The sequence below is a fragment of the Oncorhynchus mykiss genome, chromosome 10 (genome assembly GCF_057628025.1).
Source record: "Oncorhynchus mykiss isolate SJ-2025 chromosome 10, ASM5762802v1, whole genome shotgun sequence".
Taxonomy (NCBI): domain Eukaryota; kingdom Metazoa; phylum Chordata; class Actinopteri; order Salmoniformes; family Salmonidae; genus Oncorhynchus; species Oncorhynchus mykiss.
Window position 1 is genome coordinate 49,685,757 of NC_143031.1, and position 26,686 is coordinate 49,712,442.

General features: G+C 42.9%; 1 protein-coding gene across 1 annotated transcript in view; it reads right to left on the bottom strand.

Annotated features, from left to right (window-relative positions):
- LOC110534188 (bifunctional heparan sulfate N-deacetylase/N-sulfotransferase 1) overlaps positions 1-26,686 on the bottom strand; it is a 106,322-nt gene that overhangs the window by 56,539 nt on the left and 23,097 nt on the right. Inside the window, exon 2 of the mRNA XM_036933298.2 lies at positions 16,094-16,269. The gene's annotated coding sequence lies outside the window, so the exon portion shown is untranslated. The remainder of the gene's footprint in view (positions 1-16,093; positions 16,270-26,686) is intronic.

The following is a 26,686-nucleotide window of genomic DNA, read 5'->3' on the forward strand; positions in this document are numbered from 1 at the left end:
TGTCAGCTTCCATATCCCCATTAGCTGTAGACAATGAACAGGCAGTGAACAGACGAGAGAGCGTGAGGAGGAAGTATACTATACTAGGACCAGAAGACAGAGGTTGGTAAAGGTTTAAGAGAAAGGGAATTAAGCTAAGGGACGACAAGATTGACACATCGTCTCGTCGTGATCCAAGCGTATAGGAGGCAGAGTTTACTCAAATGGATTGTAAAGGAAAGCAATAGGATTTGCCTTCCCAGAGATTTATCACGAGCACTACCAATTAAAACGTCAGGAGCTCTCACAGCCATTGATCTTTCACAGGAGAAATCTTTTGTTACACCTTCATTGATGCATACAGTGAATTCGGGAAGTGTACAGACCCATTGACTTTTTCCACATTTTGTTATGCTACAGCCTTATTCTACAATTGATTTTTTTTTTTAAATAATCCTCGATCTACACACGATATCCCATGACGAATGTATTACAAACAAAAAACAAATACCTTATTTACATAAGTATTCAGACCCTTTGCTATGAGACTCGAAATTGAGCTCAGGTGGATCCTGTTTCCATTGATCGTCCTTGAGATGTTTCTACAACTTGGAGTACACCTGTGGTAAATGCAATTGATTGAACATGATTTGGAAAGGCAAACACCTGTCTATATAAGGTCCCACAGTTGACAGTGCTTGTCAGAGCAAAAACCAAGCAATGAGGTCAAACGAATTGTCTGTAGAGCTCCGAGACAGGATTGTGTAGAGGCACAGGGAGGTGACCAAGAACCCGATTGTCACTCTGAAAGAGCTCTAGAGGTCCTCTGTGGAGATGGGAGAACCTTCCAGAAGGACATCCATCGGTGAAGCATGGTGCTGGCAGCATCATGCCGTGGGGATGTTTTTCAGCGGCAGGGATTGGGAGACTAGTCAGGATCGAGGGAAAGATTAATAGAGCAAAGTACAGAGAGATCATTGAGGAAAACGTGCTCCAGAGCACTCAGGACCTCAGTCTGAGGTGAAGGTTCACCTTCCAACAGGACAATGACCCTAAGCACACAGTCAAGACGATGCAGGACTGGCTTCGGGACAAGTCTCTGAATGTCCTTGAGCGGCCCAGCCAGAGCCCAGAGTTGAAGCAGATCTAACATCTCTGGAGTGACCTGAAAATAGCTGTGCAGTGACGTTCCCCGCCCAACCTGACAGTGCTCGAGAGGATCTGCAGAGAAGAATGGGAGAAACTGCAAATACAGACGTGCTAAGCTTGTAGCCCCATGCCCAAGACGACCCAAGGTTGTAATCCCTGCCAAAGTCGCTTTAACAAAGTATTTAGTAAAGGGTCTGAATACTTATGTAAATATGTTTATTTTTTTAATAAAATTAGCTATTTTTCTTAATCCATTTTAGAATAAGGCTGTAACGTAAAAAATACATAAAAATAAAAAAGGGGGACAAAAGTGAAGGGGTCTGAATACTTTTCGAATGGCCTATGTTTACAGAGTACTGCAGCTGGGGGAAACAAACAACTGCAGACAACTTAGTCTACCGTTGAAACCTCGGCTCAGTTCTCTGAAAATGCCGTCACACTCGCACACACCGCCACCCCCTAAAAAAAAGTGCCACATTGAGCGCCAATAGCCCTCACACTGCGCCTGTAGATTTGCAACAGTGGAAAACCAATTTGTGCTGACAAGCACAGCAACACAGATGAATTAAGATGAGTTGAGAGGTTATTAGAATCGGCCCATCTGTGGCATCGGTTCAACAAACACAGACTTAAGAAGCAATTAAATAATCACCAGCTAACAGATGGTAGGCCAAGTGCTGGCATACCTACCTGCTTTCTTCTCCGTATTGCTCTAGGTGGTTTGTACACAGTCTGCCCTGACGACATTTACTGACACTCAGAGACAAGGCACCATAGTACGCACTGCTCACACAGCCCTTGATCATAACCACTTGCCAAAACATGAGCTTCCTCTGTAGTCTATACCAGCAGTATTAAATTCTGACCCGATGTGGTCTGGAGCCTGCTGGTTTTCTGTCCTACCTGATAATTAATTGCACCCACCTGGTGTTCCGTGACTAAAGCAGTCCCCGATGAGAGGGGAATCTTTTTTTTTAATCTTTTTTTTTTAAATGCAGTGGAACTGGCTTTGGGAGGTCCAGAGTTGAGTTTGAGGGATCTATACAGCTACATTTATCTTAAATGGCTGAAAAATAAGTGGTGCGCATCTCAATTTACAGTGGACAATAAGACGGAAAAGGGGCGAGTTGGGCATTATCAACATCCCCAAACAGCTCCCTTGGGGCCCATTGTTTAAGTCTATGGTCGAAGCATGCGGACTTGCTCATCCTCACTGGCAATTGTAGTCACAGTGTCCTGTTTGAAACTCATGACCGTGCATTTAGAAATGGAACCACAGGCTTGGGCTTCACCACTAACCATTTATCAAATCCATTAGCAGGGTTCCCTGTGGAGACGACATACCGGTACTTTATTACATACCAGATGCCGTACATTCATAAGGCTGTGGTGAGGGGGTTGTTTCTCCCATAACTCGGTTCTCACCTCCAACCCGCTCTGGCAAAGCCTCATGGGGTGGAAGGGCAAATTGAGTGTTTCCTTAACTATCCATTAGGCCAATCTTTACACTACTGGCTTTGACTTTTGGCTCAGTCAAACCGCAACAAGTCTAGACTGTTTTGTAACAAACCGAGGCTAAAATAAATATGCTCTCACTATAAAAGGAGCACAGTCAATAAGAACAAAGTAGGAAAAATAGGGCTGCAAGAGTCGATTGAAGGTGCACAGCGGAAACGTGTCGATTGCATGCCAGCCTTTTCTCGGAACTCTGAGCGGGAGATGTGCAATCACAAATCTCACTGCTGTCCGTCTTCTTGAATCAGCAATGCCGTTCTGAAACACCAGGGATGACTCGGGCTGCAGCACGCATCTTAAAAACATCCGGATCAATGACACTCACTCGCTGGCTCCTCGAATCAGAAACGCAGGGAGACTGCCGCACCTTTTCTCTTCCTCTCTAGCCATGAGCAAACACACCACAACCAATATCTTCCACTTTGCCGGGTCCCTTATCTTAAATGACTGAGATTGGCTTACAAATTAGACAGATCAGATCAAAAACTCAATAGCTACTACATATTTCGACCCTGAAGAAATAATTACGAGTCATTCAGAATGTGCAAACCTTGCCTAGCCAGTAGGCGCAGAGCGAATGGACATTTTAGAGCCACTTGTAGTCCCCAGTCTATTTCCCTTAACGGAGAACAGCAATGTGCTGTTATACTGAATACTACTAACCCCCATTTCCTCTTCGATTGTGTGTCCACCATGACACTAAACACGCCCTAGGTTTTTCAAACTACGTATTTATTTGTATTTTTTAGGGGGTAGATCAGCTTGAAAATTGCAGCTAGATTGTGGCTTTAATCAATGTTGTTATTGTCTGCATAATTTCCAATCCCCCATATTTATTTTGTAAAATATACAGTACCAGTCAAAAGTTCCAAGGGTTTTTCTTTATTTTTACTATTTTCTACATTGTAAAATAATAGTGAAGACATCAACACGACGAAATAACACGTATGGAATGAAGTAGTAACCAAAGTGTAAAACAAAACAAAATATATTTTATATTTGAGATTCTTCAAAGTTGCCACCCTTTGCCTTGATGACAGATTTACACACTATTGGCATTCTCTCAACCAGCTTCATGAGGTAGTCACCTGGAATGCATTTCAATTAACAAGTGTGCCTTGTTAAAAGTTAAATGTGGAATGTCTTTCCTTCTTAATGCGTTTGAGCCAATCAATCAGTTGTGTTGTGACAGGGTAGGGGCGGTATACATAAGATAGCCCTATTTGGTAAAAGACCAAGTCCATATTATGGCAAGAACAGCGCAAATAAGTAAAGAGAAATTGCAGTCCATCACTACTTTAAGACATGAAGGTCAGTCAAAGAGGAACATTTCAAGAACTTTGAAAGTTTCTTCAAGTGCAGTCGCAAAAACCATCAAGCGCTATAATGAAAGTGGCTCTCATGTGTACTACAACAGAAAAGGGAGTCCCAGAGTACCTCTGCTGCAGAGGACAAGTCCATAAGAGTTACTAGCCTCAGCAATTGCAGCCCAAATAAATGCTTCAGAGTTCAAGTAACAGACACATCAACTGTTTAGAAGAGACTGTATGAATCAGGTCTTAATGGTCAAATTGTTGCAAAGAAACCACTACTAAAAGGACACCAATAAGAAGAAACTTGCTTGGGCCAAGCAACACGAGCAATGGACATTACACCAGTGGAAATCTGTCCTTTGGTCTGATGAGTCAAAATTTTAGAGTTTTGGTTTGAACCGATGTGTCTTTGTGAGACGCAGAGAAGGTGAATGGATGATCTCCGCATGTGTGGTTCCCATCGTGAAACATAGAGGTGGTGGTGTGATGGTGCTTTGCTGGTGACACTGTCTGTGATTTATTTAGAACAAGGCACATTTAACCAGCATGGCTACCACAGCATTTTGCAGCGATGCGCCATCCCATCTGGTTTGCACTTAGTGGGACGATCATTTGTTTTCCAACAGGACAATGACCCAAAACACACCTCCATGCTGTGTAAGGGCTATTTAACCAAGAAGGAGAGTGATTGAGTGTTGCATCAGATGACCTGGCCTCCACAATTCCCCAACCTCAACTCAATTGAGATGGCTTGGGATGAGTTGGATAGCAGAGTGAAGAAAAAGCCACCAACAAGTGCTCAACATATGTTTGAACTCCTTCAAGACTGATTGAAAAACATTCCTCATGAAACGGATTACCTCAAACACATAAGGAAGGAAATTCCACAAATTAACTTTTAACAAGGCACACCTGTTAATTTAAATGCATCCCAGGTGACTACATCATGAAGCTGGTTGAGAGAATGTAAAGAGTGTGCAAAGCTGTCATCAAGGCAAAGGGTGGCTACTTTGAAGAATCTTAAATCTAAAATATATGTTCATTTGTTTAACACTTTTTTGGTTACTACATGATTCCAACAGGACAATGACCATGTGTCATGTGTGTCATTTCATAGTTTTGATGTCTTCACTACTATTCTACAACGTAAACCCTTGAATGAGTAGGTGTGTCCAAACCTCTGAAATTATATTTTCCCCTAACCCTACCATTCCTCGTCTAATTGGAGCAAACTAATGAACAACAACACTTAGGCTTCTACTTCCAGATTATACATGCATTTTACAGACAGACACAGTACATTTCACAATGGAGGTTTTATTTTGGTTCATTTTTAGTCCCATTTTTCACTATGTATTTTTACTACATTCTATTGAAAAAATAATGCCAGCTCCCAGAGCAATCCAAAGGAAACAAAGGGAGAGGGCATTCCGTGCATTATATCTGTGGCGTTAAATACTCACAGCGATTAGAGGCATTGACTGTACCATGTGACCTCACTATCAAGTTACACAGGGGATACAAAGTTACACCACTGTTAAGGTTAAGATGACAAGGCGCTGCGACTGGAGAAACGGAGCGTCAATGCACTTGGGAGCAATTGGCATCATGGCAACAGCATCTCACTAACATGGGGTCATTTCAGCCTGAAGTTCATCCACTTTAAGGCCATTACATTCCCCCTGCTCCAATGGTGTCCCAGTTGGGGAGAAGAGGAGACGAAGGGTGGGGTGAAGGACTCAAAAAGCACAGGGAGTCCAGTCTGGTGGGGAGGGAGGGGGTCCTGCAATAACACTCCGGTGGATGAGGCATGTTCAGAGGTAGCTGACTGGAGCACACCACAGGGAGAAGACTAAGTGGAAGAGGGCATTTTCCTCAGAACCTAATAATATTATTTTTTTCCACTACACGATCCCCTTTCACCAGTGGTGTAAAAAAGGCATTGAAATAGTAATTTAAAACATTTTAAAAAGGAAAACACAGTCTGTATCCCTTGATACATATTTTATTTATTTAACCAAGTCAGTTAAAAACATATTCTTATTTACAATGATGGCCTACCGGGGAACAGTTGGTTAACTGCCGTGTTCAGGGGCAAAACGACAGATTTTTACCTTGTCAGCACGAGGATTCGATCCAACAACCTTTCGGTTACTAGTCCAACGCTCTAACCACTAGGCTACCCTGCCGCCCCAATGAACATTGATATTTTTCCAAGTCGGAAGATTTGAATTTCTATGAACGTGAACAATACTCTCGCGACAACACAACAAATCTGCTGGCATTACAGGAACAGCAGAAACACAGACAAATAACATGACTGCTCTTTTCATCCTGAAAGAACAGGTACATATATACAGTGGGGGAAAAAAGTATTTAGTCAGCCACCAATTGTGCAAGTTATCCCACTTAAAAAGATGAGGCCTGTAATTTTCATCGCAGGTACACTTCAACTATGACAGACAAAATGAGAAAAAAAATCCAGAAAAACACATTGTAGGATTTTTAATTAATTTATTTGCAAATTATGGTGGAAAATAAGTATTTGGACAATAACAATAGTTTATCTCAATACCTTGTTATATACCCTTTGTTGTCAATGACAGAGGTCAAATGTTTTCTGTAAGTCTTCACAAGGTTTTCACACACTGTTGTTGGTATTCTGGCCCATTCCTCCATGCAGATCTCCTCTAGAGCAGTGATGTTTTGGGGCTGTTGCTGGGCAACATGGACTTTCAACTCCCTCCAAAGATTTTCTATGGGGTTGAGATCTGGAGACTGGCTAGGCCACTCCAGGACCTTGAAATGCTTCTTACGAAGCCACTCCTTTGTTGCCCGGGCGGTGTGTTTGGGATCATTGTCATGCTGAAAGACCCAGCCACGTTTCATCTTCAATGCCCTTGCTGATAGGAGGTTTTCACTCAAAATCTCACGTTACATGGCCCCATTCATTCTTTCCTTTACACGGATCAGTCGTCCTGGTCCCTTTGCAGAAAAACAGCCCCAAAGCATGATGTTTCCACCCCCATGCTTCACAGTAGTTATGGTGCTCTTTGGATGCAACTCAGCATTCGTTGTCCTCCAAACACAACAAGTTGAGTTTTTACCAAAAAGTTATATTTTGGTTTCATCTGACCATATGACATTCTCCCAATCTTCTTCTGTATCATCCAAATGCTCTCTAGCAAACTTCAGACATGTACGGGCTTAAGCAGGGGGACACGTCTGGCACTGCAGGATTTGAGTCCCTGGCGGCGTAGTGTGTTACTGATGGTAGGCTTTGTTACTTTGGTCCCAGCTCTCTGCAGGTCATTCACTAGGTCCCCCCGTGTGGTTCTGGGATTTTTGCTCACCGTTCTTGTGATCATTTTGACCCCACGGGGTGAGATCTTGCGTGGAGCCCCAGATCAAGGGAGATTATCAGTGGTCTTGTATGTCTTCCATTTCCTAATAATTGCTCCCACAGTTGATTTCTTCAAACCAAGCTGCTTACCTATTGCAGATTCAGTCTTCCCAGTCTGGTGCAGGTCTACAATTTTGTTTCTGGTGTCCTTTGACAGCTCTTTGGTCTTGGCCATAGTGGAGTTTGGAGTGTGACTGTTTGAGGTTGTGGACAGGTGTCTTTTATACTGATAACAAGTTCAAACAGGTGCCATTAATACAGGTAACGAGTGGAGGACAGAGGAGCCTCTTAAAGAAGAAGTTACAGGTCTGTGAGAGCCAGAAATCTTGCTTGTTTGTAGGTGACCAAATACTTATTTTTCCACTATAATTTGCAAATAAATTCATTAAAAATCCTACAATGTGATTTTCTGGATTTTGTCTGTCATAGTTGAAGTGTACCTATGATGAAAATTACAGGCATCTCTCATCTTTTTAAGTGGGAGAACTTGCACAATTGGTGGCTGACTAAATACTTTTTGCCCCACTGTATATATAAAAAAATAAATACAAAAACGATTAAGAGAAAACAAGCAATTGTTCAGACATGACATCTTGAGCCACCAACTTGAGCATATGTGACTAAAGCAGGATTACCACACAAAATATCTTACATAAACTACCATATGCACATCGTTCTGTAAAAATAATACCAGACATATAAAATACAACCAAAACTAAATAAAAAGGAGAATAGAAGCCTGACTCCGAGCAAGAGTATAGAGGGAGCTTGAGAGGGGAAAGGGAGCGCAAGAGAAAGGAGGTGAGAGTGAAAGAGAGTCACCTTTACTATTTAATTTGGCTTGGTGCAGAGGAAGGCAGGTGAGGGAGGGGGTAGTTTAATGTGGCCCCCTCCTCCCCCGCCATTGTAATTGCCAGCTTGCAGAGAATTCCTAAACACAACATGCCACTATTAAAAGGGTACAGGCTAGTACTCAGCCATTCAGATAATTGAGTTGAACAGCAGCTGAAGAGAATGGCGATGGGGTCTTGTTCGAGCAGTGCCGTGGGGGTAGGGGTGGAGGAGGGAGGGGAGGCGATGGAAACATTTCTGCGCTCTCTCTCCCTCTCTTTCACAGCATAACCGACGACGTTCATGGACTTGTGTTCCTGCTTTTTCTTCTCCGAGTGCGTTACGGATATGGAACTAATCTCTTACGTGTCAGTATTTGGCTCTGAGCGTACAATAAAATATTAAATGATGTGAAGACTGCCTTAATGCTCGGGGAGCAGAGATGGAACCCAAAGAGCTGGTGATAAAAAGCAGGGCCTTGCAAAAGTAGAATTGTCTGTCTCTCTCCGTCGGAGTGTCTGTGTGTGTATTCTAAAAGAAAAGGCAAGCACACTGAAACAATGTGAAAGACTACCTTTCAGGGTGAAGCAAGCAGGTATTCGGCCAATAATCAGCTGCATCATCTCACTCTCTAAAAGGGGCCCTCCTTTCATTCTCCCTTTCCTGCATTTAGTGCTGAGCGATTTAACATTTTATTTTTCATTTTATAAACAAGTAATTGACCGTCATTGGTGGTTTTCTCTGAGCTCAATGCGCAGTCTCTCCAAACATGGCTCTACAATGCGACCATTTTACTCATATTTGTTGCTAAATATTTCACTGTGCGACCTGGAATTTTTATTTAGGAGTACCTAAATTACTGGGACTAGAAAAAATTGATTGTGTATGTGTGCCATTCAGAGGGTGAGTTGACAAGACAAAGGATTTAAGAGCCTTTGAATGGGGTATAGTAGTAGGTGCCAGGCATTCCGGTTTGTGTCAAGAACTGCAACGATTCTGAGTTTGAAGTTTCCCGTGTGAATCAAGAATGGTCCACCACCCAAAGGCCATCCAGTCAACTTGACAACTGTGGGAAGCATTGGAGTCAACATGGGCCAGCATCCCTGTGGAACGCTTGATACCTTGTAGAGTCCATGCCATGACAAATCGAGCCTATTCTGAGGACAAAGAGGGACACACTCAATGTTAGGAAGTTGTTCTTAATGTTTTGTAGACTCGGTGATCATGTGATCGAGAGGGAGAGAGCAGTTGCTTGACTGCTTCGCAATATATCTCTGCCTGAAAATACATGATCTAAGTGATCGCAAGTATTGAAGAACTACTAAAATAGTGATTTTGTCAGATAGCATAGGCAGCAGCTCTACAGAGATGAGATGACTTGGAAAGAAATAATAAAGTCATCAAATAAAACAAATGTAATATATACAACTAATATTTTATTAAAGTAATGTGAATAAACTATGGCTAAGTGATAAGCAGTAATGCAGTCATTACTATCATAGGAGTTCTATTAATTGTTTTAATAAACCGAAGTACGTGATTATTTTGTAATAATTGAACTGAAACAGACCTCAAAAAAGCACTAAATCACTCAGCAATACCTGCATCTCTTCCCAATGGGTAGCCAACCCTTTCTCCAACAAGCTTCAACAACTGTCCGTCCACTGGGGAGCTCTGCTGTGCTCTCATTAACAACAGCTAAACCAGTTCTGATGTTTGGGCAGCAAAGCAACCTCTCGTGGAACACATTCAGGTCAAATTTAAGGACGGCTGGTGGGGACGACATGCGGTCATATTGTAACAGGTGCTGCAGCACATACCCTACCTGCAGAAGAACCAGGCCATTCAGAACACAATTGATCAATCAGGGCAAACAAGGGGGAACAGGGATGACATCAAAGGCTGGCCGTCTGGGGTGAGGTAGAGGGCACAGCAGAGCAACACACACACACACACACGCCCAGCACAGAGACCATCTGCCAGCTCGCGGTCTATCGAGGGGGCATGGATCTAAAGAACGCCACACCAGACTGCTGGCGATGCTCAGAATAACCTGCTTAAAGGCTTTTTTGTCGTTTGCCTCCATGCTGATCTCAAAAAACCCTAACCAAGTGTCATTGCATGCAGTGTCAAAGACGCTAATATTTTGTAGGAGACCCGATTGACTGTCTTCTCTTTAATTATGTGCCAAAGTTGCATGGCTGTGATTTAGCTCCAGCCTACTACTTAAACAGACACAGCTCCATCCGAGAGTGAGCCTGGCGGTGCTGAGTCAGAGCCGAATAGATGCCTGTTCCAAATCAAATTGTATTTGGCACATGCTCCGGATACAGCCCTTAACCAACAATGCAGTTAACCAGGATGCTCTCGATGGTGCAGCTGTAAAACTTTGAGGAGCTGAGGACCCATGCCAAATCTTTTCAATCTCCTGAGGGGGAATAGGTGGTTTTGTCGTGCCCTCTTCACGACTGTCTTGGTGTGCTTGGACCATGTTAGTTTGTTGGTGATGTGGACGTCAAGGAACTTGAAGCTCTCAACCTGCTCCCCTCAAGCCCTGTCAATGAGAATGGGGGCATGCTCAGCCCACCTTTTACTGTCGTCCACAATCGTCTCCTTTTTCTTGATCACGTTGAGCGAGAGGTTGTTGTCCTGGCATCACACGGCCAAGTCACATCGTTGTCGGTGATCAGGCACCCTTGTGTCAAACTTAATGATGGTGTTGGAGCTTGCATTGAGTTGTTATTTTACCTGAAATGTACAAGATCTTCTACTCGACCAATTAATCCACACATAAATTGGTCAAACGAATCTTTTCTCCTCGTCTCTCATCCTTCCAGGCTTTTTCTTCTCTTGACTTTGTATTGCGATTGACAACTTTCATAAATTAGGTGCATTACCGCGACTGACCTCGCATGTCTTTCAGTCACCCACATGGGTATAACCAATGAGGAGATGGCACGCGAGTACCTGCTTCTATAAACCAATGAGGAGATGGGAGAGGAAGGCCTTGCAGCGCGATCTGCATCAGAAATAGAACTGCCTTCTATTTTAGCCCATGGCAACGCAGACGCTCGTTGGCACGTGCGAGCAGTGTGGGTGAAATAATTGAATAATCTAGATCTCTAAATGTATTTTGCAATGCTTGCGTGAGGGGCCCGCCGTGTTGAGGATCAGAGTGGTGGATGTGTTGTTACCTACCCTTACCACCTGGGGGCAGCCCGTCAGGAGGTCCAGGATCCAGTTGCAGAGGGAGGTGTTTAGTCCAAGGGTCCTTAGCTTAGTAATTTTGTATTTCCCCAACACATTCTGATACACACCAAATTACCATAGTGTAAGACAGTTCAATGATTCATGGACATTTAGGATAGTTATTGGAAAACACTAGAAAAACTTATGGTTATCACGATGTGCTCCCACTCTTCTCTCAAAGCGTTTATATATTTGTGTGAGTATAGGCCCATTTTAAGGGGTAAAGCCAAAGGCAAGTAAAACTCACACTAGAGTGCTGCTGCTGACCTCGTCTCCTCGGCTCTATCAAACCTTTCTGCACGTAAATGCCAACCTTCTGACTGGCTTGTCAGTATGAACTATCACACTGCCCTCTGCGGTTTAGTGCCACCTGGGTCCCATCAGTTTAGTGGATGTCCTCAGCATCTTTTCTCCTGTGTGAGCATGTCTTTTAAAGTACCCTCCTGGGGGTCAGAAAGCTCTGGGCTAGTGCTTTGGAACGAGGCCCGAGAGCCACAGGTACCGAGTCAGGGAAAGGGACTGAGGCTAGGCGGCCAGGCTACGGCCAGACAGACAGCAGCCGTCAGTTCCCCTGCTCTGGGCCAAGTCCAAAGAATCACCGTTAAAATGTTCATGGATTGTAGTCTGGGTGAAAGAATGAGTGAAAACAAAGTGTAGAAGGTGCTGTTGGATATGCATTTAGCCCATGTATCGGTAGTGTGCTTGCATATGTTTTTTCTGAGAGACTGCTCATTCATTATTCATGTGCAATCGTGATAGTGACGGCCTCAGAGGTTGTTATGACTGGAAAACAAGTCTCCACACCCGAGTCCACTAAGCACATCTCCGTCTGCAGCTATTCTGTGGTGGAGTAGGTGAGTTTTGCCTGTGCCGACTACGGAGTTACTGGTCCAATTACGATCAAAAGGACCTCAAGAAGTCTTGAATATGCATCATCTGACAAAGTTATGTCTGTCCAGACTGGCTAATCTCCAGCCTGAAGAAGCCTTGCAGGATCCGGCAGCGTTGCGAGTTAATCCCAGCACAGCAACCGGCTCCAAGAGATGCCTTTCTCACATTAATTATTCAAACCTGCCAATTGCTTTCAATTATTCATGAAAGTTCATAATTCATCCTCCTCCATCACTTCCCTATAGAAGGTGAAGAACATTTCAAGTTGTTGAGATAAAATGTCTAAGAGCCAAAATGCAATTTTTTTCATTAATGCAGTACACATGAATAGTCAAAGAACTTACCTGTGGTGTCGTACAACAATAACTTTGTATTTGTTAACAGCAGACATTTAGAAATTGTGTTCCTAAGAGGATATAAATAGACTGGGTAATAACATCAACCCAACAACAGGCTACTATTAAATAAAAGCAACTTCTCGATGAGAACTAATAAACTCAAAGCAGCTAGATCAGGGATGGACAACAAGTGATGGGGGTGGAACCCTCGCTGGTTTGCATATCCACATCCATACCCACACATGCAGTCAGAGCCAGCCCTAGCCTTTTTGGGGGCCCCAAGGAAAATGTGAATTTTTAGAGTGAATTTCCTGCAATTCTACACATTTACATTTTGCAGTTTAATTTAATTTGATGCATTTTGCCATGGGTCCGAGAGAAAAATGTGCAGTTTTACAGTTTTGCATATTTTCTGAAATTCTACACATTTTGCTAAAGGGTGGAGAGAAATGCTTGCCGTTTTTAATATGATATGACTGATAGTGACAAAAAAAATTATCTAATGAGGGCACCCCTGATTGGTAAGTTGACCATGATAACTAAAAGTTTAGATAGCTGGTCGTAGTGCTTAATTTGAGCTGGATCCTGCCGGAACAGAATCCAGCACCTCTCAATTTTGAACTGTTTTGTTCCGGAACCCATTTGCCAGGATCCAGTACCTCTCTTAACATGAAAACTCTTTTTCACTTGTTTGCAAAGTTAAATCCTCCGTAATTCTCCTGCCTCATAAAAAATACAATGTGAAAACCTGATATTCTTAGAATTGTTTTGTGTTAGACTGGCCCGAGTTTATGGTTGGGCACAACATTTTGGTTTTGTGAGAGAGAGAGAGCGAGAGAGCGAGAGAGCAAGAGAGAGAGAAGCGTGCTTGTATCTAACAGAACTAGAATGAGATTCACTTTCTATGATCTCGCTCCCCCCGTCTGGTCTAACAGACATGAGCCTGAAACTGTCATCTTACTAGCGTTGCACTTCTTCATTTATTTCCTTATAGAATCATAACCGTGGGAAGGGTGCCGGAGATGCCGCAGCACCCCGGATAAATTGAAATACATTTGCCAAAGTTATAGAATTACTGTGGTCTGTTCAGAAATAAATGAAAGAGTTCAGAATACTACACTAGGAGTAGGACTATAATTTAGCCACAGTATATAAATAACTTATTTTTCAAAAAATGGCCTAACAAAATGGATTGTGTGTAGCTCAATCACAAGGTATGGCTACAGATGGGAATGTGCATCAAATCTGTCAGTGAACTCAAAACAGGCATTTCACAATATTTCAAATACAATCGCAGGGGAAACAGGTTGGAAAGCAAATGGATTCTGCTGAAAAGAGGCCTTGAATATAACAGGCCTTGAATTTCCCAGCGGCATCGACGGCCATGTCCCCTTGCGTGGCCGTAATAGCCTCTAAAAAAAAAAATCTATGCCTTGTCCTGAATAATAATAATTATATGCAAATGTATGCAAAATTCGAATCAAACGCTTCATGAGAGCCCATGAGCTCATGTTGCGCAGCATTTCTAAAGGCTATGCAATTGTGGGAGAAAACAGGGCGATGGCCTCTACTAAATAGGGGAGGATGTGATCAGCTTTCTATAGGCTAGGCTTACTACAATTTCTTTTTTAAAGTTTACTAATATTAAGCACATTGCTTATATTTACAACAGGAGTATAGTCTACCTGGAGGGCATGAAAATCAACCACGGGAAAAGCGTCCTCCATTTGCTATTTAAGTGAATAGATTACATGTATTTTTTCCCGCTGCCCCGGTTGTTTCGATACAGGTGCATGATAACGGTCCATTAAAAATCATAACAAATGTCACACATATATTATTTAGTATATGTAAAGATTAAATCAAGAATAGTCTGATGGGTGACAATATTAGTATATCATTCACAATTAATAGGCTATCACTTGATAGTATATAATGAATGATGCCCAGCATAAGAAACAATGCCTTTTTTTGCGACTTGTACAAATCATACTCGCACACCTCATGTAGCCTAGCCCATAGGCATATATGTTTTGATTAGGTTAGTATCACAACTAAAGTGGTCAAATTGCTTAAATTTTAAGAAGTTCTTTATCCACATTACGCTTTTCACCATAAAATGCACCTTTATAATAAAAGCATTACATGCATAATTGCATTTGCGGTTACTTTTGATAATGGTGTTTTCCCCTAATGGAACTCTTGCTCTTATAACCATGTGCGCATTGCTGCGCTTATAATGTGAAGAAATAGCCTAAAGGTTCATCAACATTTTAAGCTAAAAGTTCTGATCTGTAGCATCAGCCACATTGCTTCAAAAAAAAAAAAAAAAATTATGCTAGTGGTTGTATTCATTTGGGATCTATCGCATCCCAGGCGGTTTGGAAAATGTATTTCTCGCACAGAATAGGTCGACTTTTGTACTATGGGGGATAGTAGATTTTTGCTGTTTGTTAGGCCTACTCATCTTGTTGGCTGACAAAAAGTTAATGTGAACAGTGCATCCAATATCTTCAATATGCACCTTGGAATTGGATAAGGACGCACGTAGTTGTGTCCCCGATGTGTCGGTCTTCACTTGTAGCCTGTGAGAGAGACCCGATCACGTGATAGAGAGCCGTGTGAGCTTCGGATTGTGCAGCACACTCAGGGAGAAGGGCACAATGCAACTCTCCTGGATGCAAAAGGCATGGATTTTTTTTTAGGGTGCATTACGGCCACAAAGGGGATGCTGGCTTGAAATTTGAGGCATTATCAAGTGCTTGTCAAATTGTGAATGGTTATAGGCTATAAGAGCAAATGTTCCATTAGGGGAAAACACCATTATCAAAAGTAACCACAAATGTAATTATGCATGTAATGCTTTTATTATAAAGGTGCATTTTATGGTGAAAAGCGTAATGTGGATAAAGAACTTCTTAAAATGAAGCAATTTGACACTTTAGTTGTGATACTAACCTAATCAAAACATATATGCCTATGGGCTAGGCTACATGAGGTGTGCGAGTATGATTTGTACAAGTCGCAAAAAAAGGCATTGTTTCTTATGCTGGGCGTCGTTCATTATATACTATCAAGTGATAGTATATTGGTCTCACCTAATAATTGTGCTTGATTGAGCATGGATCATTCCCCAAAACTTTAATTCACTAACTTTTAGTCATCGTTCTCCTAGATGCGCGTGCTTCTACATTTCTACTTAGGAACACATCATGTACTCATTGTACAAAAATCCCTTTGTCCATTAGTTTCTCCATGATGACACCCTCATTCCCATTGAACTGATCTCAGGATGAAACTAAGCCTTGTCTGAGACCAGAGTGGCCCATAGGGCAGGACCCTCTCTCCTGTTTATGTAGAGTGAGGGAGCTTGATGTAGCCTACCACCCCCTGGACAGGACGCTAGTCAGGATGAAAGTTCTTACCCTTTTTCCAAACAGTGGAGTGAATGTAGGGGTATCTTCCCTAGAAGTCCCCAGCCACGGTGCAGTGGTACTCTGTCTTCTGGAAGAGCATCAGATATAAAAACACGCTTCAAGTCAAGTCAGGGGACCCTGGTGATGTGGACTAATGTTCCTCTGGGACACACCACAGTCAGGCACTAAGAGGAAAAACACAAGGAGAAGACATTCATTAAATGAGATGTAATATACAAACAATAATAATTTAAGCCATTTAGCAGACACTTTCATCAAAAGCGACTTAAAAGTGATGCATGGTTCTTCTTTTTTTGTCCCGGGAATCAATCCCACTATCCTGGCATTGCAAGCGCCCGGCTCTACCGAACTGAGCTACAGAGGACCGCCCTTGCAAAGCATGTAGCCTACGCATGAGAAGAGGCTGTATGGAGGACACAGAGCAACATTAGTTTAAGAGTAGGGGAAAAAAAGCTCCATTGCAGATAATTATGACATCGGAGGGGTTACACATCAACAGTTATGTGGGTTGGGACAACATGGCATAGCTTATATCGGATGTAACTATATTGTTGTCGCTTTCATGAAAATATTTATCATTCAAAACAATTGAATAACACATTTGATTGCACTGGTATATACCAAAGTGATTATCATTGTCAATATTAACACTGTACAGCTTCCTGCAAATCAACCCTGCTGATATAGTGTTCTCTACGGTTTAATTACCTAAACCCCCTGGCTTAAGATAGAGGAAAGAGTACCATTATAAACAGCAGTTGCAGCAGCCGTCGGATTACAATTGGGTCTACTCAAATCGCTCCGTCTTATATGCATACCAGTGCAATAACAAGAATGAAAGCGGAATCGGGAATAAAGCAGTGTTAATTTTGGCACTTATTAAAAAAAAAAAAATAGATTAGACAATCTTAGTCATTTTGACAAAAAAAAAGTCTTAGTCACATTTTTGTTAGTTGAATAATGATTTAGTCTAGTTAGTGTCAAAACGATGAAAGAAAGTTGGCCATTTTAGTAAACGAAATGCCATTTAATGAGTCACATTTTTATTGCCTCAGGAACCTATAGTAAACATAAATCACAGAGTTCCATGTGCACAAACATACATAGCCTAGTCCTCCCCACAAAACGTATTGACAGGCTCCAGACTAACATTTTCCCCTCGTGTCACAAACTTTCAGTTGGTGGCACCAGCCCACGATTTGGTCACACCAACTTTTTTTCCACGGCGTCACACAATAGAAAACATTTGTGATCGTTTACCTTACAAAGTAATTCACAGTGCTTTAGATGGTGTAAGACTGAGACCGTAGGCTATTCCTTGAAATAAGCCATTTCATCCAACATGCATGACTCAACATATTTTGATGTGCAACCGAATCCAGTGGTTGTCATGAATTGTGGGTTGACAATAGGGCATTGTTATTATATTTGACTGTTGAAATAGGGCTCCAGAATTTTATAGATTTTGTTGTTCAATAGTGAAGAATTTGCATACATCTTTATGTGCAGTAATATCATAGGCAAAGTTATTTTGTGGCCAATTCACCACGTGGAAGTGAAAACTAAATACATTAGCTAGATCACTAACACTAAATATAACACCCACTGCTAGTAATCATGTCTTAATTGAATTTAACAGTACATTTAATGGCCAACGTGCAATCGCAATGGCCGATGTGCAATTGCGCATTTCGTATCTTAAATATCTTGGTTTTAAAAATAGTTGCTATTGAGGCGAACAATATTAAGAAATGACAAATAGAAAAGTATATACCCACAGAAAACTGAGAACAGTGTCTTCCAAAAGACGTGCATTTCCCGCAATTGGATTTTGAAATGTTATAGAATCAGAAGCTTTTTTCCCCCTCTCTCCAGAGTGCACATCAAGCAGATTGCTCCCTCACAGCAGCAGGCCCCAGCGAAACAGGCCCAGGGGCAGGGCAGACACGTTCATTAAAGGAATCATGGGGATAATGCACTTTACTGCCAGACCAAATCATGGTTTCAGCCTCGCCCCAAAAACCAAGACGTTTCGAAAGTTTTCAGTGGACTCCCACAGCCATGTCAACAGGGTCATAGTCAAAGTTCTGTCATAAGTAGTGGTCTGATAGTGCTAGCTAGTAGTTTGCTGGAACCAATCAATCTGATATTACCTCAACATATACACCAAGTGTACAAAACATTAAGAACACCTTAATAACATGGAGTTGCATCTCCCCCCTTTCGAGCTTAGAATAACCTAAATTCGTCTGGGCATGGACTCTTCAAGGTGTCGGAAGCGTTCCACAGGGATAATGGCCCATGTTGACTCCAATGACAACCACAGTTGTTTCAAGTTTGCTGGTTGTCCTTTGGGTAGAGGACATCGTTTTGGACTGGTGAGTTTCTCTCATGCCAATGCCGCTGTTTGAAATTAATCATATAAAATATTATTTGTGAAATGAAATACCCCACAACAATGGCCATAGTGAAATGGAGACAGTAGATACAGCTTGATACACACAGGAAACTATGACTAAGTCAGGGAAAGTGAAATCTAAGTCTAGATATACAGATGTACACACAATTTTGAGAAGAAATTGATCGGGAAAATGAGATACATTGTTGGAGGACGATTAATTTAGCGATTCCCAAATGGAGGAATATTTTTTGAACAGAGAGGACATCGTTTTGGACTGGTAAGTTTTTCTCATGCCAATGCCGCTGTTTGAAATTAATAATATAAAATATTATTTGTGAAATGAAATAGCCTATTTGAGGCTGTTGAGGGGAGGGCAGGCCCACAACAATGGCCAAAGTGAAATGGAGACAGTAGATACAGCTGGTCTGTTGTAATATAATAAAGACAATAGATCTAGCTGGTCTGTCATAATATAAATGAGACGGTAGATCTAGCAGGTCTATAATAATATATTCAACCTTATGTTCCCTGTGCTCTATATATATCTATTTATTATACCTGTTGATACAGGGCTCATGTGAAACTATTCTAACTGAACATTTTCTTTCACAGTGACACTGACTCCGAATGGGAGCCCCCAGTGCCAAGGTGTCCATCCCCCACTGAAGCTGGTTCATCCAGCTCCTGCCACAAGTGGTGTTCATCTGCCCAAATTTATTTTTGCAGGCATGGATGTGCCTCAGGGCCAAAAGAGCACAGCATGGAGGCGTCGCTGTGTTAATTGCAAAATGAAGTCCCCCATCACCTGCACCACATGCTTGGTGACCCTCTGCTTTACAGCAGAAAGAGACTGCTATGGCACCTGGCATCAGCAGCACAATATTGTGTAGAGGACTGGAGGGTCTTCCAAATATTGAAAGTGTTATTTTGTAAATGTATATACAGTGGGGCAAAAAAGTATTGTCAGCCACCAATTGTGCAAGTTCTCCCACTTAAAAAGATGAGGCCTGTAATTTTCATCATAGGTACATTTCAACAATGACAGACAAAATGAGAAAAAAAATCCAGAAAATCATATTGTAGGATTTTTTATGAATTTATTTGCAAATTATGGTGGAAAAATAAGTATTTGGTCACCTACAAACAAGCAAGATTTCTGGCTCTCACAGACCTGTAACTTCTTCTTTAAGAGGCTCCTCTGTCCTCCACTCATTACCTGTATTAATGGCACCTGTTTGAACTTGTTATCAGTATAAAAGACACCTGTCCACAACCTCAAACAGTCACACTCCAAACTCCACTATGGCCAAGACCAAAGAGCTGTCAAAGGACACCAGAAACAAAATTGTAGACCTGCACCAGGCTGGGAAGACAATCTGCAATAGGTAAGCAGCTTGGTTCAAAGAAATCAACTGTGGGAGCAATTATTAGGAAATGGAAGACATACAAGACCACTGATAATCTCCCTCGATCTGGGGCTCCACGCAAGATCTCACTCCGTGGGGTCAAAATGATCACAAGAACGGTGAGCAAAAATCCCAGAACCACACGGGGGGACCTAGTGAATGACCTGCAGAGAGCTGGGACCAAAGTAACAACGCCTACCATCAGTAACACACTGCGCCGCCAGGGACTCAAATCCTGCAGTGCCAGACGTGTCCCGCCGCTTAAGCCAGTACATGTCCAGGTCCTTCTGAAGTTTGCTAGAGAGCATTTGGATGATCCAGAAGAAGATTGGGAGAATGTCATATGGTCAGATGAAACCAAAATAGAACTTTTTGGTAAAAACTCAACTCGTCGTGTTTGGAGGACAAAAAATGCTGAGTTGCATCCAAAGAACACCATACCTACTGTGAAGCATGGGGGTGGAAACATCATGCTTTGGGGCTGTTTTTCTGCAAAGGGACCAGGACGACTGATCCGTGTAAAGGAAAGAATGAATGGGGCCATGTAACGTGAGATTTTGAGTGAAAACCTCCAACAGCAAGGGCATTGAAGATGAAACGTGGCTGGGTCTTTCAGCATGACAATGATCCCAAACACATCGCCCGGGCAACGAAGGAGTGGCTTCGTAAGAAGCATTTCAAGGTCCTGGAGTGGCCTAGCCAGTCTCTAGGTCTCAGCCCCATAGAAAATCTTTGGAGGGAGTTGAAAGTCTATATACAGGGGGTACGAGTTAGTTGAGGAAATTGAGGTAAAATGTACATGTAGGTAGAGCTAAAGTGGCTAATGCATAGATAAACAGTGTAAAAGAGGGGTCTGGGTAGCCTTTTGATAAGCTGTTAGCTGCAGCCCGTTGGACCTAGACTTGGTGCTCCGAAACCGCTTGCCGTGCGGTAGCAGAGAGAACAGTCTATAACTAACAGTTTTTAGGGCCTTGTATAGAGGTCCTGGATGGCGGGAAGCTTGGCCCCAGTGATGTATTGGGCCGTACGCGCTACCCTCTGTAGTGCCTTGCGGTCAGAGGCCGAGCAGTTGCCATACCAGGCAGTGATGCAACCAGTCAGGATTCACTCGATGGTGCAGCTGTAGAACCTTTTGAGGATCTGATGACCCATGTCAAATCTTTTCAGCCTCCTGAGAGAGAATAGGTTTTGTCACGCCCTCTTCAAGACTATCTTGGTGTGCTTGGACCATGATATTTTGTTGGTGATGTGGGAACCAAGGAACTTGAAGCTTTTACCCTCCGCAACTGCAGCCCCGTCGATGAGAATGGGGGCGTGCTCGATCCTCCTTTTACTGTAGTCCACAACCATGTCTTGATCACGTTGAGGGAAAGGTTGTTGTCCTGGTACCACACAGCCAGGTCTCTGACCTCCTCCCTACAGGCCGTCTCATCGTTGTTGGTGATCAGGCCTACCAGTGTTGTGTCAAACTTAATGATGGTGTTGTAGTCGTGCAGTCATGAGTAAACAGGGAGTAGTGGAGGGGACTGAGCACACACACCCCGTGTTGAGGATCAGTGTGGCGGACGTGTTTTTACCTACTTTGACCACCTAGGGAGCGGCCCATCAGGAAGTCTAGGATCCAGTTGCAGAGGGAGGTGTTTAGTCCCAGGATCCTTATCTTAGTGATGAGCTTTGAGGGCACTATGGTGTTGAACACTGTCTCAAGGCTTAAAAATCCTTCTTTAACCTCTCCTACCCTTCATCTACACTGATTTGAAGTGGATTTAATAATTGACATCAATAAGGGATCATAGCTTTCACCTGGATTCACCTCGTCAGTCTCATGGAAAGAGAGAGAGCGGTGGGTTAACTACTTACCTTCAGAGACAGAACGACAGATTTTTACCTTGCCAGCTTGGGGATTCGATGCAGCATCCTTTCGGTTACTGGCCCAACGCTCTAACCACAAGGCTATCTGCCGCCCTTTCTCCCATGGAAATGTGGCATTTGGTCTTGTTTGAATCTGTGGCTCCAAATATTGCCCATTTTTCTACAAGGAGATTGTACCACCGGGAGAGCAGCCAGGGCGTGTGCCTTATCAATGATTTGTGCTTTGGCAAAGTGGGTGGGGTTATATCCTTCCTGTTTGGCCCTGTCCGGGGGTGTCATCGGATGGGGCCACAGTGTCTCCTGACCCCTCCTGTCTCAGCCTCCAGTATTTATGCTGCAGTAGTTTGGGGGGCTAGGGTCAGTTTGTTACATCTGGAGTACTTCTCCTGTCCTATCCGGTGTCCTGTGTGAATTTAAGTATGCTCGCTCTTTCTCTCTCTCGGAGGACCTGAGCCCTAGGACCATGCCTCAGGACTACCTGACATGATAACTCCTTGCTGTCCCCAGTCCACCTGGCCGTGCTGCTGCTCCAGTTTCAACGGTTCTGCCAGTGGTTATTATTATTTGACCATGCTGGTCATTTATGAACATTTGAACATCTTGGCCATGTTCTGTTATAATCTCCACCCGGCACAGCCAGAAGAGGACTGGCCACCCCACATAGCCTGGTTCCTCTCTAGGTTTCTTCCTAGGTTTTGGCCTTTCTAGGGAGTTTTTCCTAGCCACCGTGCTTCTACACCTGCATTGCTTGCTGTTTTAGGCTGGGTTTCTGTACAGCGCTTTGAGATATCAGCTGATGTACGAAGGGCTATATAAATACATTTGATTTGATGCCGCCAGATTGGAGAACAGTTGGGGGCGAGTGAATGACCTGGGCATGGTAAACTATATACAGAAGTATGTGGACACCCCTTCAAATTAGTGTATTTGGATATTTCAGCCACACCCATTGCTGACAGATGTATAAAAATCAAGCACACAGCCATGCAATGTCCAAAGACAAACTTTGGCAGTAGAATGGCTCATGCTGAAGAGCTCAGGGACTTTCAAAGTGGCACCGTCATAGGATGCCACCTTTCCAACAAGTCAGTACGTCAAATTTCTAGGAGCAACAACGGCCCAACCATGAAGTGTTAAGACACAGAACAGGACCGCCGAGTGCTGAAGCACGTAGCTCGTAAACATGATCTGTCCTCGGTTGCAACATTCACTACCGAGTTCCAAACTGCCTCTGGAGCAAAGTCAACACAAGAGCTGTTCGTCAGGAGCATCATGAAATGGGTTTCCATGGTCGAGCAGCCGCACATTCCTAAGATCACCATGCGCAAAGCCAAGTGTCGGCTGGAGTGATGTAAAGCTTGCCGCCATTGGACTCTGGAGCAGTGGAAACGCGTTCACTGGAGTGATGCATCATGCTTCACTATCTGGCAGTCCAACGGACGAATCTGGGTTTGGCGGAAGCCAGGAGAGAGCTACCTGCCCAAATATATAGTGCCTGCTGTAAAGTTTGGTGGAGGAGGAATAATGGTCTGGGGCTGTTTTTCATGGTTTGGGCTTGGCCCAGTGAAGGGAAATCTTAACACTACAGCATACAATTACATTCTAGGCGATTCTGTGCTTACAACTTTGAGGTAAGTTTGTGACAGGCCAATTTCTGTTTCAGCATGTTATAACAGGAAAGGAGGGACCAACTCCATATTAATGCTTATGATTTTGGAATGACAAGCAGGTGTCCACATATTTTTGGTCACGTGGTGTATTTATTTTCCACTAACAGCATTGCAACATTGCAATTCTGCCTTAAAATTCTGTTAAATAGGCTTGGGCGGTATCCATATTTTCATATTGTTCATGTCCTCTCATCCCGGGATTTACGGTATTACCTACATAGCACACAAGGGGGCGCTAAATATGCAAGTCCATTGGGTCTCTTATCAGAAAGCTAACTAAATTAGCACAAACTAATGGCAAAATCACAGACGCTGCTGGCTAATCTCGCCCTCTCGCTCTAGAACAATACTGCTCACTTACATAACTCTACCAACACACACTCATGTTGGACATGTGGTTAATGGTTACTGGGCAGATCACAATACAGAGTTTGAAAGGGCTAACTGGGTAACCAAAAACTCCCATCTGTAAACCAGGTTTTGAAGTAAAACGTGCCATTTTCCTGTTATGATAGAAACCCATATGGGATGGGTTCTATTTAAAATGATAACATCCATCACTTCAAAACTCCAGTCTTGGAACAAACGGTCTTTGCCAATGACCACGCTTGTCCCAGTGAAAAGGTTATGGGATGGTCCACGTCCCTGGCAATTTACTGGGACCACAAGGTCTCATCTGCCTGACCTGCTGACAGCCAGCATGCCTCCCCATAGTGACAACTTTCCATCGAACATGCCAAATGACAGTGAGCGTGAGCAGATTAAAAAAACATACTTATATTCCATGGGGAGAGAGGGGGGGGGGGGGGGGTACGGGTAGCATGCCGAAGGTTATTTCAGCTGTTCAGGGCTAGGACCCCTTTATTTTGGGTTGGCATCTGTCATTTCTAGAGTAACGTAACACTTCGGAGGTGAGAAGGGGAACAGCCACACACAGCCAACAATAACAAAACCACTCTGGACAGCAGTCAGAACTCACAGCTGACGCCATCTGTCACCAGCTCTGATGGTAATGTCTGATTGCTTTGTCCTTGGTTTCAGGATATGAGGCATTTATCTATGAAACAAATAAGAAACTCGGCAGTACCATTCTGTGAGCTTGTGTGGCCTAACACTTCGCGGGTAAGTCGCTGTTGCTCCTAGACGTTTCAACTTCACAATACAGCACTTAGAGATGACTGGGGCAGCTCTAGCAGGGCAAAAATTAGACAAACTGACTTGGTGCCACATTGAAAGTCACTGAGCTCTTTAGGCAGTTGAATGGCCTGTACTGCATTTCTCTCTGGTGATTGCATGGCTGCGTCCTCGATTGTATACACCTGTCAGCAAAGGGTGTGGCTGAAATAGCCAAATCCACAAATTTGAAAGGGTGTCCACATACGTGCGTGTGTGCGTGCGTAATATATATATAGTGTACTTCTAAGTTGGTTATTTATAGTCAAAGTTATACAGTATTTCCTATTTTGTACGAGGTAACCTAAATCCTTCAGCACATATGGAAAGACGTACTGTATGGGCTCACTATTCACAGCAAGGAAGCATGTTGTTTAGGAAAGGTGTGGCGTGAGTGAGTGAGCGAGCGAGAAAGGCATATGGAAAAGAAAACGGCAAGAGAATCCGACCTGCATGACAATAAACGCAAATCACCTTCGTGGAAGGAATGGAGGTGGAAGGAATCATAATTCAATAGGCTACTAATTTAAAATGTTCTTCCCTAATTTTGTCTCTTTCACACACACGCACACACAAAGCCAGAACATATAAATGCAAAAATATTTCACTGCTCTGTTTAACTACCAAGAAGAGGAATATCGTTGAGTGAAACCATGCATTATAATGAAGGCGATTCCAGCGTCATGGTCATTAATGTCTCACAGAATGGACAAACAAAATATACATTTGACTTTTGATGTGTGTCTATAGTATCGCTGGGGGAATGTATACTCAATAAATATTGTTGGAGAAATAAAGCATGAAGCACATATGGAAAACCATTTGGGCTCAAATGATGCCGGTTCGATACTCACATTTTTTGCATGAACACATTCATTTTCCATTAATATCTGCTGATGGGAGCTCAGGAGCTGGATCTGGCTGAGATGAATTCTCTAAGCTGAGTGGCCCTCTCTCTCTCTCTCTGTGTCTGTGTGTGTGTGTGTCTGTGTGTGTCTGTGTGTGTCTGTGTGTGTCTGTGTGTGTCTGTGTGTGTCTGTGTGTGTCTGTGTGTGTCTGTGTGTGTCTGTGTGTGTCTGTGTGGCCACCTGAGCTGAGCCATAGGGCAGACTGAGCATCTTTATCAGCTTAGGGTTGGGGACAATTTTCTCCCCCCACTTATTTGAAATCACCCACTGATTAACTTGGCATTTTTCTAGATTAAAATTGTTTTTCAACTATTAATGTGTCAATATTAATCTTTAGAATTAGCATGGAATTTTGCCAATTAATATAACGCGGCTTTGGATTTTACCCATATCAAAAGTGATTGGTTTAGACCGTTTCACAGAGAGGTTTTCCCGCTCCGACCAATGAATGTATGCGACCATGCGCAGCTGGCAAAAATGATTGCCGTCCTTTGACATTACCCTGTTCATGAAAAAAATGACCAAGTACACTGACTGTTTAAAGCAAAACCACCAAAACTACTTCTTATGGTGAACAATTTAAATCAAATCTGAATGATTGAAAACCCCAACCAGCAGTTGGAAGTGACTACTCCGGTAAAACACAATTTTCAACAGCGCATTTGGTAAAAATGACCCAGCAAATTACATTTGGTTGTCACTAAACTAATAAAGCTGTGCTATCTAATATAACCATACGTTAACTAAGACAGTGTTACCCAAACTCGGTCCTCGGGACGCACGTTTTGGTGTTTGCCTTAACACTACACAGCAAAAACCAAAATGTGCACCCCTTTGGGAAACACTGATAAGATGTGCCAAATAAATCTCCAGCCATGCAATTGGTTTAACTTGCTAGCTAAGTGGCTAGCTTGCAAGATGAAGCTTCTTGGTTATAGCAGACAATCAATCCCCTCCCGTATCGAACGCTGCTTATTGAACAATCTTGACTTTAATATGACTGCACGTTAACGTAATTTAAACACCGACATAACCTTTTTACGTAGCGATTACGCCATCACTCGTATTTCATGTCACAGTGATTCACTGGTACATATGGTATGATGCTTGTAAAGTTGTCTCGCACACCTGCCGCTGCTTCACGAGGCAGA